The sequence below is a fragment of the Pimephales promelas genome, chromosome 19, assembly GCF_988280905.1.
Source record: "Pimephales promelas chromosome 19, fPimPro1.hap1.1, whole genome shotgun sequence".
NCBI classification, from domain to species: domain Eukaryota; kingdom Metazoa; phylum Chordata; class Actinopteri; order Cypriniformes; family Leuciscidae; genus Pimephales; species Pimephales promelas.
Genome location: NC_142787.1, coordinates 9,391,601 through 9,404,608, shown reverse-complemented (window position 1 = coordinate 9,404,608; position 13,008 = coordinate 9,391,601). Strand labels below are relative to the sequence as shown.

Sequence of the window (13,008 nt, the reverse complement as noted above, 5' to 3'; positions counted from 1 at the left end):
CTCAGTAGAACATTTTTAACTTGAGCGGGCTGCGGAAGATTCAAGCGTCTAACTAGACGCGACGTGTTTGACACGTTCGGTGTGACCAATTCGGACTGCGCTCTCTCTCCCACGGATAGATTATAGGCCTACTTTATTAGCGAGTTGTTTTTGGATAAAACAAATGTACTTTGCATACTTACAAATTCCCATGTTCTCTATCTCTATTGTCTATAGGCCTACATGGATCGCGGAAAAGGGGGCCTTGGGCGCGGGTTAGCCTACTTTTGGTAACGTTAACATACAAATATTAAATTCGAAAGCACATTGCCTACAGATCCGTGTGCACGATTTATCATTAAATAATGGCAATCTTGATTCTAGCACAATATTATTCTTAAATGACAGCGACAATTCAGTAAATTAAACCTTCAAAATTATTATCAAAATAAGTAAATACCCTTTAAACAAAAGTTTAGCTTCAAACAAAGATTGTAGATCTTTACTGTTTTCCCAACCCGATCTCACGACCAAGTCGTACGAATTCGACGAATGATTAAAAAGTGGCTAATTCGTAACAATTCATACGACCTCACTCGTACGAATTAATACGATTTTGCTAAATCGTACATATTTTACGAATTGGCCAATTCGTATGAATTCGTACGAATGACCTACCCCTAACCCCGCCCCTAAACCTAACCATCACGTGGGTTTAGACAAATCGTACGAATTAGTACGAGTGAGGTCGTACGAATTATTACGAATTAGCCACTTTTTAATCATGCGTCGAATTCGTACGAATTGGCCGTGAGATAGTGTTGGTTTTCCAGTAGTTACTGCTAAAATGTTTTTGAAGAGATTCGTTCATAACCTCTGGAGGAAAGTCATTAATTAACTTCTGTTTTGTTTAAATTAATAGATATTATTTAATAGACTATTTTTATATATATATATATTTATAGGCATTTAATAATGGACTAATTTGTTGCATTTAATTGTTTTTTATTGATTTTTGAAAAAATTACACACACACACACACACACTAAGATTGTTTAATATTTTTAAAAGAAGTCTCTTCCGCCCACCAAGCCTTCATTTCTTTGATCCAAGAAAAACTGTAATATTGTGACTATATTATTATTATTATTTTAACAACTATTTTCTATTTGAATATATTTTAAGATGCAATTTAAATAAATAATAAAGTGAAATGCTTTATTGTGTGTGATTTGCATGTTATTTATTTTAAGACATGTAAGCTGAAGATCTAAACTAAGTTAAAATGGTTGGTTCAACTGATTTAATTGTCTTATTTTATATATATCAATGAGCTTAAATTTTAAGTTAACAGAACTAAGATTTGTTTTGATCTCACATGGCCTGCACTGTGTTGGATTTACTTAAAAGATATGTGCACATTTTTTGATACAAAAATGGTGCATATATATTTTAAGTAAATCCAACTCATCATTTTTTAGAGTGTGGACAATATGAAACTAAAACGACATAAGCTTAATTTAAAATGTCTTAGGAACTACTGGATATTTAGAGGTGGATAAACGCAATTGAAAGGTGGATAAACGCACTTTGGAGGTGCAAACGCAATTCCCGAATATTGGGAGGTGGGTAAATGGCATTTACGTGCATTTAGCCTCCACTACATCTCTGGGTGTATGTATGACATCACAGTACTGATTCGAAATCATACAATATACAGTGATCAAATAAAGCAGCAGTATACAGAGTACAGACGATTGGTGTATGACATCACAGTACTGATTTGAAAGCATACAACATACAGTGATCAAATAGAAGCAGCACTATACAGAGTACAGACGATTGGTGTATGACATCACAGTACTGATTCGAAACAGCAGACAGTGATCGACAGCACTGTACAGAGTACAGACGATTGGTGTATGCAGAGGTGTAGTTGTAAAAAAAGAGGTGGGTAAACTATAAATTCTGGTGGACCAAGACGTGGTCACCAGGTAAGGTGGGCCACTGCCTACCGGTGTATGTGTGTCTCCTGATGACATTGCTATATAGGGAGGGCTCGACATTAAGCCTTTTCATACGCTAAGTAAATCTGCCTTTCACTTGTCCGAGTAAAAAAGTTGCTTGTTCGGATTTTTTTTAAAATTTGACTTATTCTTAAAAAATATTCTCATCACTGATATATCAGCTTTGATATTTAAATCACCATATTGTAATTTCTGCACCTTTAAAGGGCACCCCCTCCCCCAATATTATTAAATGTATATGCTTCATATTTCATTTTAAATTCCTAAATTTGATCAATAAATTCAATTATCTCTAATAATAAGACACTATAGGGCTGTTACCCTAGGGGTTGATCAAATTAAATCATTTACACTGAAAAATTACAATTGCATGAAATAATGTTATGAAACTGATTTTAATTTACATATAAGAAAGAATGATGCTACTTTTAAACATTTAACACTAAACCGCCAGTAGGTGGTGGCAGGCGACCGTCTTAATGAGTGAAAAAGTTCGTCTTAGGTTTAACAACCTATACTAAATTAACTAAATTAAAGAAACTAAATTAACGACATAAGCTTAATTTAAAATGTCTTAGGAACTAGGATATTTAGAGGTGGATAAACGCAATTGAAAGGTGGATAAACGCACTTTGGAGGTGGGTAAACGCAATTCCCGAATATTGGGAGGTGTGTAAACGGCTTTTGTGCATTTAGCCTCCACTACATCCCTGGGTGTATGACATCACAGTACTGATTCGAAAGCGTATACTTTGATCACCTTGACGAAGCACTATACTGCAGTGTACAGACGATTGGTGTATGACATCACAGTACTGATTCGAAAGCATACACTATACTTTGATCACTTTGACGAAGCACTGGGGAGACCGGGGGCAATTGTAACAGAGGGCAATTGTACCACACTCAATTCCTCCAATCAGAAACAAGCTAGAGTGATGACACTTAATCTGTACATGCCCAATAGGATTCTCTCTCTATCTGTGGAAAAGAAGCGTGACATTTTCAACTTTAGCAGAAGTTATTAACGACAAACTGATTTTGAGGTGTGAAAGTTATTTTTTGGATGTACAGTATTTTTCTTCTGCTGTCTAAAGTTTAGATGTTTGTCAATTTAAACTTGTATACATTTTATCCCTAGGTTATTGATTAAAAACGAACATGAACAACACTGTAACACTATGTTACAGTTGCCCCCGAGCCACAAGGTCCATTGTAATAAGCTTGTTTGTGTGTGTTGACATACTTTTCTGTTAAAAAAAAAAATGAACATATTTCACTAAATTCTATTGTAAAACTTCATTTTAAAAGGGTGTATTAAAATAAATGTTTGTTCCAGTATTAACAAATCATCAATTAACATTTTTTATGTAAAATAATGTGTGTTTTATATGTGCTTGACAAAGTGGGAATAAATATAAACTCTTAAAATTAACAGCAGTAACGTGATTACTTTGACGTATGCTTTTATTTGAGATAAAGTGGGTTAATAGGAGTTATTTCTCAGTGTTACAATTGCCCCCACACTGCATTTAATTAAATATTTTAGTCTTGTACTTATAAGTGAAAATATATAAATTGTATTATTAATTAGTGCACATATATATGTTTCTTGTATCAAAAGATGACTAGTCTATCTCAAGTAGTTTGTGAGTTATTAAGGAAAATGTAAAATACCTTACAATTGCCCCCGGTCTCCCTTACAGACGATTGGTTTATGACATCACAGTCCTGATTCGAAAGCATACAGTATCTTGAAGCAGCACTGTCCAGAGTACAGACGATTGGTGTATGACATCACAGTACTGATTCGAAAGCATACAGTATGATCTTGAAGCAGCACTGTACAGAGTACAGACGATTGGTGTATGACATCACAGTACTGATTCGAAAGCATATGATCTTGAAGCAGCCGAACAACCAATACTTATAAAAGTAATTGGATCAAACATAAAAAATTAAGTATTCCTAACTTTTCAACGTTTACTTAACATATAACAAAAAAATATAAGTTACTAGGTTCACTTAAATGTATGCATAAATAAAATAATAATAAAAAAAAAACATAATGCATGTCAACTACTACAATAATTGCATAACAATTAAGTAAATCGATTGTATCATTTTAAGTAACTGTATGAGCCAGGTGATATAGGCTATGCAATTTCCCGTGATGCCTATCCAGACAAAAAATTATGAAACACATGTGAAGACGTTGAGAAGCGGTAAGCTTATTTTTTGTACTTAGGCCTATACACATGATCATTTATTGCATTTTTGGTCAAAAAATTTACTTTTAACTGAATTTTCAGAATTGCTACAAATTTTGCATCAACAATTAGAAACGTTTCTTACGAATGCAAACATTTGTAGTCTACATGTTAACGAATGAAATAAGTGTTTTGCACGCGAGTAGCTATGTATTGTGTTTTTTCAAAATATATGACCATGATGTTGGCTCGTATATGCATTAATGGTGTGTTCACACCGAACGCGAATTTAATTGCGATAGCAGAGTATATTCATAGTCAATGCAAAGACGCGAAGACGCATCATTCGCGCCGGGCGTCACGAATTGGGTGACTCGTTTGCCGCGAACGTCTTTCTCAGTAGAACATTTTTAACTTGAGCGGGCTGCGGAAGATTCAAGCGTCTAACTAGACGCGACGTGTTTGACACGTTCGGTGTGACCAATTCGGACTGCGCTCTCTCTCCCACGGATAGATTATAGGCCTACTTTATTAGCGAGTTGTTTTTGGATAAAACAAATGTATTTTGCATACTTACAAATTCCCATGTTCTCTATCTCTATTGTCTATAGGCCTACATGGATCGCGGAAAAGGGGGCCTTGGGCGCGGGTTAGCCTACTTTTGGTAACGTTAACATACAAATATTAAATTCGAAAGCACATTGCCTACAGATCCGTGTGCACGATTTATCATTAAATAATGGCAATCTTGATTCTAGCACAATATTATTCTTAAATGACAGCGACAATTCAGTAAATTAAACCTTCAAAATTATTATCAAAATAAGTAAATACCCTTTAAACAAAAGTTTAGCTTCAAACAAAGATTGTAGATCTTTACTGTTTTCCAGTAGTTACTGCTAAAATGTTTTTGAAGAGATTCGTTCATAACCTCTGGAGGAAAGTCATTAATTAACTTCTGTTTTGTTTAAATTAATAGATATTATTTAATAGACTATTTATATATATATATATATTTATAGGCATTTAATAATGGACTAATTTGTTGCATTTAATTGTTTTTTATTGATTTTTGAAAAAATTACACACACACACACACACACACTAAGATTGTTTAATATTTTTAAAAGAAGTCTCTTCCGCCCACCAAGCCTTCATTTCTTTGATCCAAGAAAAACTGTAATATTGTGACTATATTATTATTATTATTTTAACAACTATTTTCTATTTGAATATATTTTAAGATGCAATTTAAATAAATAATAAAGTGAAATGCTTTATTGTGTGTGATTTGCATGTTATTTATTTTAAGACATGTAAGCTGAAGATCTAAACTAAGTTAAAATGGTTGGTTCAACTGATTTAATTGTCTTATTTTATATATATCAATGAGCTTAAATTTTAAGTTAACAGAACTAAGATTTGTTTTGATCTCACATGGCCTGCACTGTGTTGGATTTACTTAAAAGATATGTGCACATTTTTTGATACAAAAATGGTGCATATATATTTTAAGTAAATCCAACTCATCATTTTTTAGAGTGTGGACAATATGAAACTAAAACGACATAAGCTTAATTTAAAATGTCTTAGGAACTACTGGATATTTAGAGGTGGATAAACGCAATTGAAAGGTGGATAAACGCACTTTGGAGGTGCAAACGCAATTCCCGAATATTGGGAGGTGGGTAAACGGCATTTACGTGCATTTAGCCTCCACTACATCTCTGGGTGTATGTATGACATCACAGTACTGATTCGAAATCATACAATATACAGTGATCAAATAAAGCAGCAGTATACAGAGTACAGACGATTGGTGTATGACATCACAGTACTGATTTGAAAGCATACAACATACAGTGATCAAATAGAAGCAGCACTATACAGAGTACAGACGATTGGTGTATGACATCACAGTACTGATTCGAAAGCATACAGCAGACAGTGATCGACAGCACTGTACAGAGTACAGACGATTGGTGTATGCAGAGGTGTAGTTGTAAAAAAAGAGGTGGGTAAACTATAAATTCTGGTGGACCAAGACGTGGTCACCAGGTAAGGTGGGCCACTGCCTACCGGTGTATGTGTGTCTCCTGATGACATTGCTATATAGGGAGGGCTCGACATTAAGCCTTTTCATACGCTAAGTAAATCTGCCTTTCACTTGTCCGAGTAAAAAAGTTGCTTGTTCGGATTTTTTTTTAAATTTGACTTATTCTTAAAAAATATTCTCATCACTGATATATCAGCTTTGATATTTAAATCACCATATTGTAATTTCTGCACCTTTAAAGGGCACCCCCTCCCCCAATATTATTAAATGTATATGCTTCATATTTCATTTTAAATTCCTAAATTTGATCAATAAATTCAATTATTTCTAATAATAAGACACCATAGGGCTGTTACCCTAGGGGTTGATCAAATTAAATCATTTACACTGAAAAATTACAATTGCATGAAATAATGTTATGAAATTGATTTTAATTTACATATAAGAAAGAATGATGCTACTTTTAAACATTTAACACTAAACCGCCAGTAGGTGGTGGCATTCGACCGTCTTAATGAGTGAAAAAGTTCGTCTTAGGTTTAACAACCTATACTAAATTAACTAAATTAAAGAAACTAAATTAACGACATAAGCTTAATTTAAAATGTCTTAGGAACTAGGATATTTAGAGGTGGATAAACGCAATTGAAAGGTGGATAAACGCACTTTGGAGGTGGGTAAACGCAATTCCCGAATATTGGGAGGTGCGTAAACGGCTTTTGTGCATTTAGCCTCCACTACATCCCTGGGTGTATGACATCACAGTACTGATTCGAAAGCGTATACTTTGATCACCTTGACGAAGCACTATACTGCAGTGTACAGACGATTGGTGTATGACATCACAGTACTGATTCGAAAGCATACACTATACTTTGATCACTTTGACGAAGCACTGGGGAGACCGGGGGCAATTGTACAAGGGGGCAATTGTACCACACTCAATTCCTCCAATCAGAAACAAGCTAGAGTGATGACACTTAATCTGTACATGCCCAATAGGATTCTCTCTCTATCTGTGGAAAAGAAGCGTGACATTTTCAACTTTAGCAGAAGTTATTAACGACAAACTGATTTTGAGGTGTGAAAGTTATTTTTTGGATGTACAGTATTTTTCTTCTGCTGTCTAAAGTTTAGATGTCTGTCAATTTAAACTTGTATACATTTTATCCCTAGGTTATTGATTAAAAACGAACATGAACAACACTGTAACACTGTGTTACAGTTGCCCCCGAGCCACAAGGTCCATTGTAATAAGCTTGTTTGTGTGTGTTGACATACTTTTCTGTTAAAAAAAAATGAACATATTTCACTAAATTCTATTGTAAAACTTCATTTTAAAAGGGTGTATTAAAATAAATGTTTGTTCCAGTATTAACAAATCATCAATTAACATTTTTTATATAAAATAATGTGTGTTTTATATGTGCTTGACAAAGTGGGAATAAATATAAACTCTTAAAATTAACAGCAGTAACGTGATTACTTTGAAGTATGCTTTTATTTGAGATAAAGTGGGTTAATAGGAGTTATTTCTCAGTGTTACAATTGCCCCCACACTGCATTTAATTAAATATTTTCTTGTACTTATAAGTGAAAATATATAAATTGTATTATTAATTAGTGCACATATATATGTTTTTTTGTATCAAAAGATGACTAGTCTATCTCAAGTAGTTTGTGAGTTATTAAGGAAAATGTAAAATACCTTACAATTGCCCCCGGTCTCCCTTACAGACGATTGGTTTATGACATCACAGTCCTGATTCGAAAGCATACAGTATCTTGAAGCAGCACTGTACAGAGTACATACGATTGGTGTATGACATCACAGTACTGATTCGAAAGCATACAGTATGATCTTGAAGCAGCACTGTCCAGAGTACAGACGATTGGTGTATGACATCACAGTACTGATTCGAAAGCATACAGTATGATCTTGAAGCAGCACTGTACAGAGTACAGACGATTGGTGTATGACATCACAGTACTGATTCGAAAGCATGTATGATCTTGAAGCAGCCGAACAACCAATACTTATAAAAGTAATTGGATCAAACATAAAAAATTAAGTATTCCTAACTTTTCAACGTTTACTTAACATATAACAAAAAAATATAAGTTACTAGGTTCACTTAAATGTATGCATAAATAAAATAATAATAAAAAAAACATAATGCATGTCAACTACTACAATAATTGCATAAAAATTAAGTAAATCGATTGTATCATTTTAAGTAACTGTATGAGCCAGGTGATATAGGCTATGCAATTTCCCGTGATGCCTATCCAGACAAAAAATTATGAAACACATGTGAAGACGTTGAGAAGCGGTAAGCTTATTTTTTGTACTTAGGCCTATACACATGATCATTTATTGCATTTTTGGTCAAAAAATTTACTTTTAACTGAATTTCAGAATTGCTACAAATTTTGCATCAACAATTAGAAACGTTTCTTACGAATGCAAACATTTGTAGTCTACATGTTAACGAATGAAATAAGTGTTTTGCACGCGAGTAGCTATATATTGTGTTTTTTCAAAATATATGACCATGATGTTCGTATATGCATTAATGGTGTGTTCACACCGAACGCGAATTTAATTGCGATAGCAGAGTACATTCATAGTCAATGCAAAGACGCGAAGACGCATCATTCGCGCCGGGCGTCACGAATTGGGTGACTCGTTTGCCGCGAACGTCTTTCTCAGTAGAACATTTTTAACTTGAGCGGGCTGCGGAAGATTCAAGCGTCTAACTAGACGCGACGTGTTTGACACGTTCGGTGTGACCAATTCGGACTGCGCTCTCTCTCCCACGGATAGATTATAGGCCTACTTTATTAGCGAGTTGTTTTTGGATAAAACAAATGTACTTTGCATACTTACAAATTCCCATGTTCTCTATCTCTATTGTCTATAGGCCTACATGGATCGCGGAAAAGGGGGCCTTGGGCGCGGGTTAGCCTACTTTTGGTAACGTTAACATACAAATATTAAATTCGAAAGCACATTGCCTACAGATCCGTGTGCACGATTTATCATTAAATAATGGCAATCTTGATTCTAGCACAATATTATTCTTAAATGACAGCGACAATTCAGTAAATTAAACCTTCAAAATTATTATCAAAATAAGTAAATACCCTTTAAACAAAAGTTTAGCTTCAAACAAAGATTGTAGATCTTTACTGTTTTCCAGTAGTTACTGCTAAAATGTTTTTGAAGAGATTCGTTCATAACCTCTGGAGGAAAGTCATTAATTAACTTCTGTTTTGTTTAAATTAATAGATATTATTTAATAGACTATTTTTATATATATATTTATAGGCATTTAATAATGGACTAATTTGTTGCATTTAATTGTTTTTTATTGATTTTTGAAAAAATTACACACACACACACACACACTAAGATTGTTTAATATTTTTAAAAGAAGTCTCTTCCGCCCACCAAGCCTTCATTTCTTTGATCCAAGAAAAACTGTAATATTGTGACTATATTATTATTATTATTTTAACAACTATTTTCTATTTGAATATATTTTAAGATGCAATTTAAATAAATAATAAAGTGAAATGCTTTATTGTGTGTGATTTGCATGTTATTTATTTTAAGACATGTAAGCTGAAGATCTAAACTAAGTTAAAATGGTTGGTTCAACTGATTTAATTGTCTTATTTTATATATATCAATGAGCTTAAATTTTAAGTTAACAGAACTAAGATTTGTTTTGATCTCACATGGCCTGCACTGTGTTGGATTTACTTAAAAGATATGTGCACATTTTTTGATACAAAAATGGTGCATATATATTTTAAGTAAATCCAACTCATCATTTTTTAGAGTGTGGACAATATGAAACTAAAACGACATAAGCTTAATTTAAAATGTCTTAGGAACTACTGGATATTTAGAGGTGGATAAACGCAATTGAAAGGTGGATAAACGCACTTTGGAGGTGCAAACGCAATTCCCGAATATTGGGAGGTGGGTAAACGGCATTTACGTGCATTTAGCCTCCACTACATCTCTGGGTGTATGTATGACATCACAGTACTGATTCGAAAGCATACAATATACCAGGCACGTGCAGAGGGGGGGGGGGGGGGGGGGCGTTGGGTGCTCGAGCACCTGCCCTTTTGCCCCTTGGTGCCCAAAGTGCCCTTTTGTCAAGACAAAATTTCCTCTCCTTTTTTTGTATTTAAAGGCACTATTGTGGATGCCTGCCCCATCTAACTAGTAGTAAAATGAATGAATAATAATTTAGCCGTAAATAAAATGACCCACATGATGACCTTTCACCTGATTCCTCACGCTGCACGCGCATTTTATAATTTCGCGCGGCTACGCGCAATCGCGCATTCCCAGAGGATATCTTCAACTCTTGCGGCTGCTGGTAAGTGGTGTTCTATTCTCAGCGAAGTGATTTTGATGTTTGTTTACTTATTATTATTATTTTACTAGAACGACGTGAAGAGAGCATGCAGAGATATGTTGTTTGTATTGCTGTGTGTAGGCTGTAGAAGTAACGTTAGCTTGCTGTTTGAGGGAGAAAAGTTTCACGGGCGTGGAGGGGTGTTATTTGACTAAAAACTATTATTTTTACTTTAAACTATTATTATTATTACAGTATTTATTAAAAAAAATATATAAACATAAAAATGATTATCACAACTCTGGTAAGTTCACATAGGCATACCAGTTAGTATCTTATGTTTTGTGTGCAGAAGCCTCTGTGAACATCTGCCCTAGTAACGTTACTATTATATACTATTATTGTATTATATACTTTAGCAGCCTGGGTAGAATCTGTAGCTTTAGCAGGTCAGTGAACTAGTGAGCCCGTTCCAAACACTGTCAGCAATCTTTACATCTTGACATGGTCACACACAAATGGTTTATTCAGCTAATACCCTATATTTCTGTTTATTTTAATGTCTACAGTCTCAGATCAACTCCAGCAGTATCAGCAGCAGCAGTAACAACATCAACAGCAAAGGCAGCAAACTCACTTAAGGACTTAAGTAAGAATTTACCAGAACAGGCATCACATTAATGTTAAAAATCTTGTAAAGTATTAATTGCTGTTTCTGTTTGCTTTGTTTTTTATTTTCATTGTATAAAATGTAACTCTTGTATTTTTGTAAATCAGTTTTTGCCATGAAAATAGCCACAGATGCTGATATTCCATTAAATAAAACTATACTGTACTGCACGAAACATGGGCCACGTTGATTTTGTCCTATACAGTTCACTATAACAGCTGTTCTTTATTATTCTGTATAACAGAGAAGAAAAAGCCATCAGGTTGGAACAACTTAAGATGCTTCAGTTTCTAATCCCAGAGTTATATATAGAGCACATCAATTATTTTTTTTAATTTTAAACTTTAAATTTGTCTTTTCTGTTCTGGTTCTTTTTCAAAACTGCATCAATGCATTTGCTGCTGTATCGATGCAGAATCATCTGTATTGATATATTACTGTATTGATATTTTGAGCACAGCCCTATAAAGCCTTGTTTCCGTGCCCCATTTTATACTTTGAGCACCTGCCCCTACAGAGGTCTCTGCACGGCCCTGCAATATACAGTGATCAAATAAAGCAGCAGTATACAGAGTACAGACGATTGGTGTATGACATCACAGTACTGATTCGAAAGCATACAGCAGACAGTGATCGACAGCACTGTACAGAGTACAGACGATTGGTGTATGCAGAGGTGTAGTTGTAAAAAAAGAGGTGGGTAAACTACAGGGGCGGTTTCTTCATTGGGGCGATTGGGCGACGCACCACCAAAGTGTGAATCATCACACTCACAATCTCATTCAACCAGAGAGTTACGCTAGCCATCACTATATAGTCCAATCAGTGTCATGTCACGTTCTGTGGAGTACCGCCTCTTTTTGGGCGATTTCACTCTGGCTGAAAATCGCCCAGAGTGTTCCCATAGACTTACATTCAAAGATGTTTTTTTTCGAACTGCAGGCACTGCAACGCATTCTCTATGGGTTCCGGGAGGGCTCGCACTAACGTGCTTACATCATCATACGTATTCTTAACTTGTGCAGCGATTGGTGGGAACAAACATCCACTATTAAAAATCTTTAATATTAAGTGACAAATAATATTTTAAAACAATTTTAACTTCAAACAGCAACAATAAAAAATGAAACACTACTTAATTATCTTTATCAAATTGATTAAAAAAAAAAAGCGAGAGCGAGAGAGACTGTTGGGACATCTCGCGAGTTGTGGCTACAGACAGTTGAACTTGAACAATGCCATGGCGAACACAGTCCTTTAGATGCCTACACAGCAAATTTCAGGAGTTGAAAAATCATGAGTTAGGCAAAAAAGAGTTACTTTTGAGTTATTTTTTTTTAACTCTGACTACACTTTGTGTTATTGGATACTCCCCGGCTGTGTTGTATTTTGGAGTTCATTCATTGGTGTTCAGGAGTGTGTTTTGGTTTAACACTAGCTACACCTGGAGTTATTTTTGAGAAATGCGCCTCGACACGACCCTGCCGCTGGATAAAGGAATAATGGACTTATGTGCCTCGTCGTGAGGTAGGTAAAAGAGTATATAAACTATGTACAAATGTTCTATATTTTCTGACAAACACGTTTGGTCATCGCGTAGCTGCTACGTTATAGGCTAGTTATACTGTTTACTAACGTCAACGATTATGACAAACTTGCTGTTGAACGTTTGTTTACTTGTTTCAAA

The 13,008-nt window shown here is 34.7% G+C and overlaps 1 long non-coding RNA gene across 1 annotated transcript; it reads left to right on the top strand.

The window, feature by feature from the left end:
* The first annotated feature begins 10,387 nt into the window (after positions 1–10,387).
* On the top strand, positions 10,388–11,429 carry LOC148970733 (uncharacterized). The gene is made up of 2 exons (XR_016147653.1): positions 10,388–10,672; positions 11,221–11,429. It is a non-coding gene; the product is annotated as an uncharacterized LOC148970733 (long non-coding RNA).
* Positions 11,430–13,008: the final 1,579 nt, after the last annotated feature.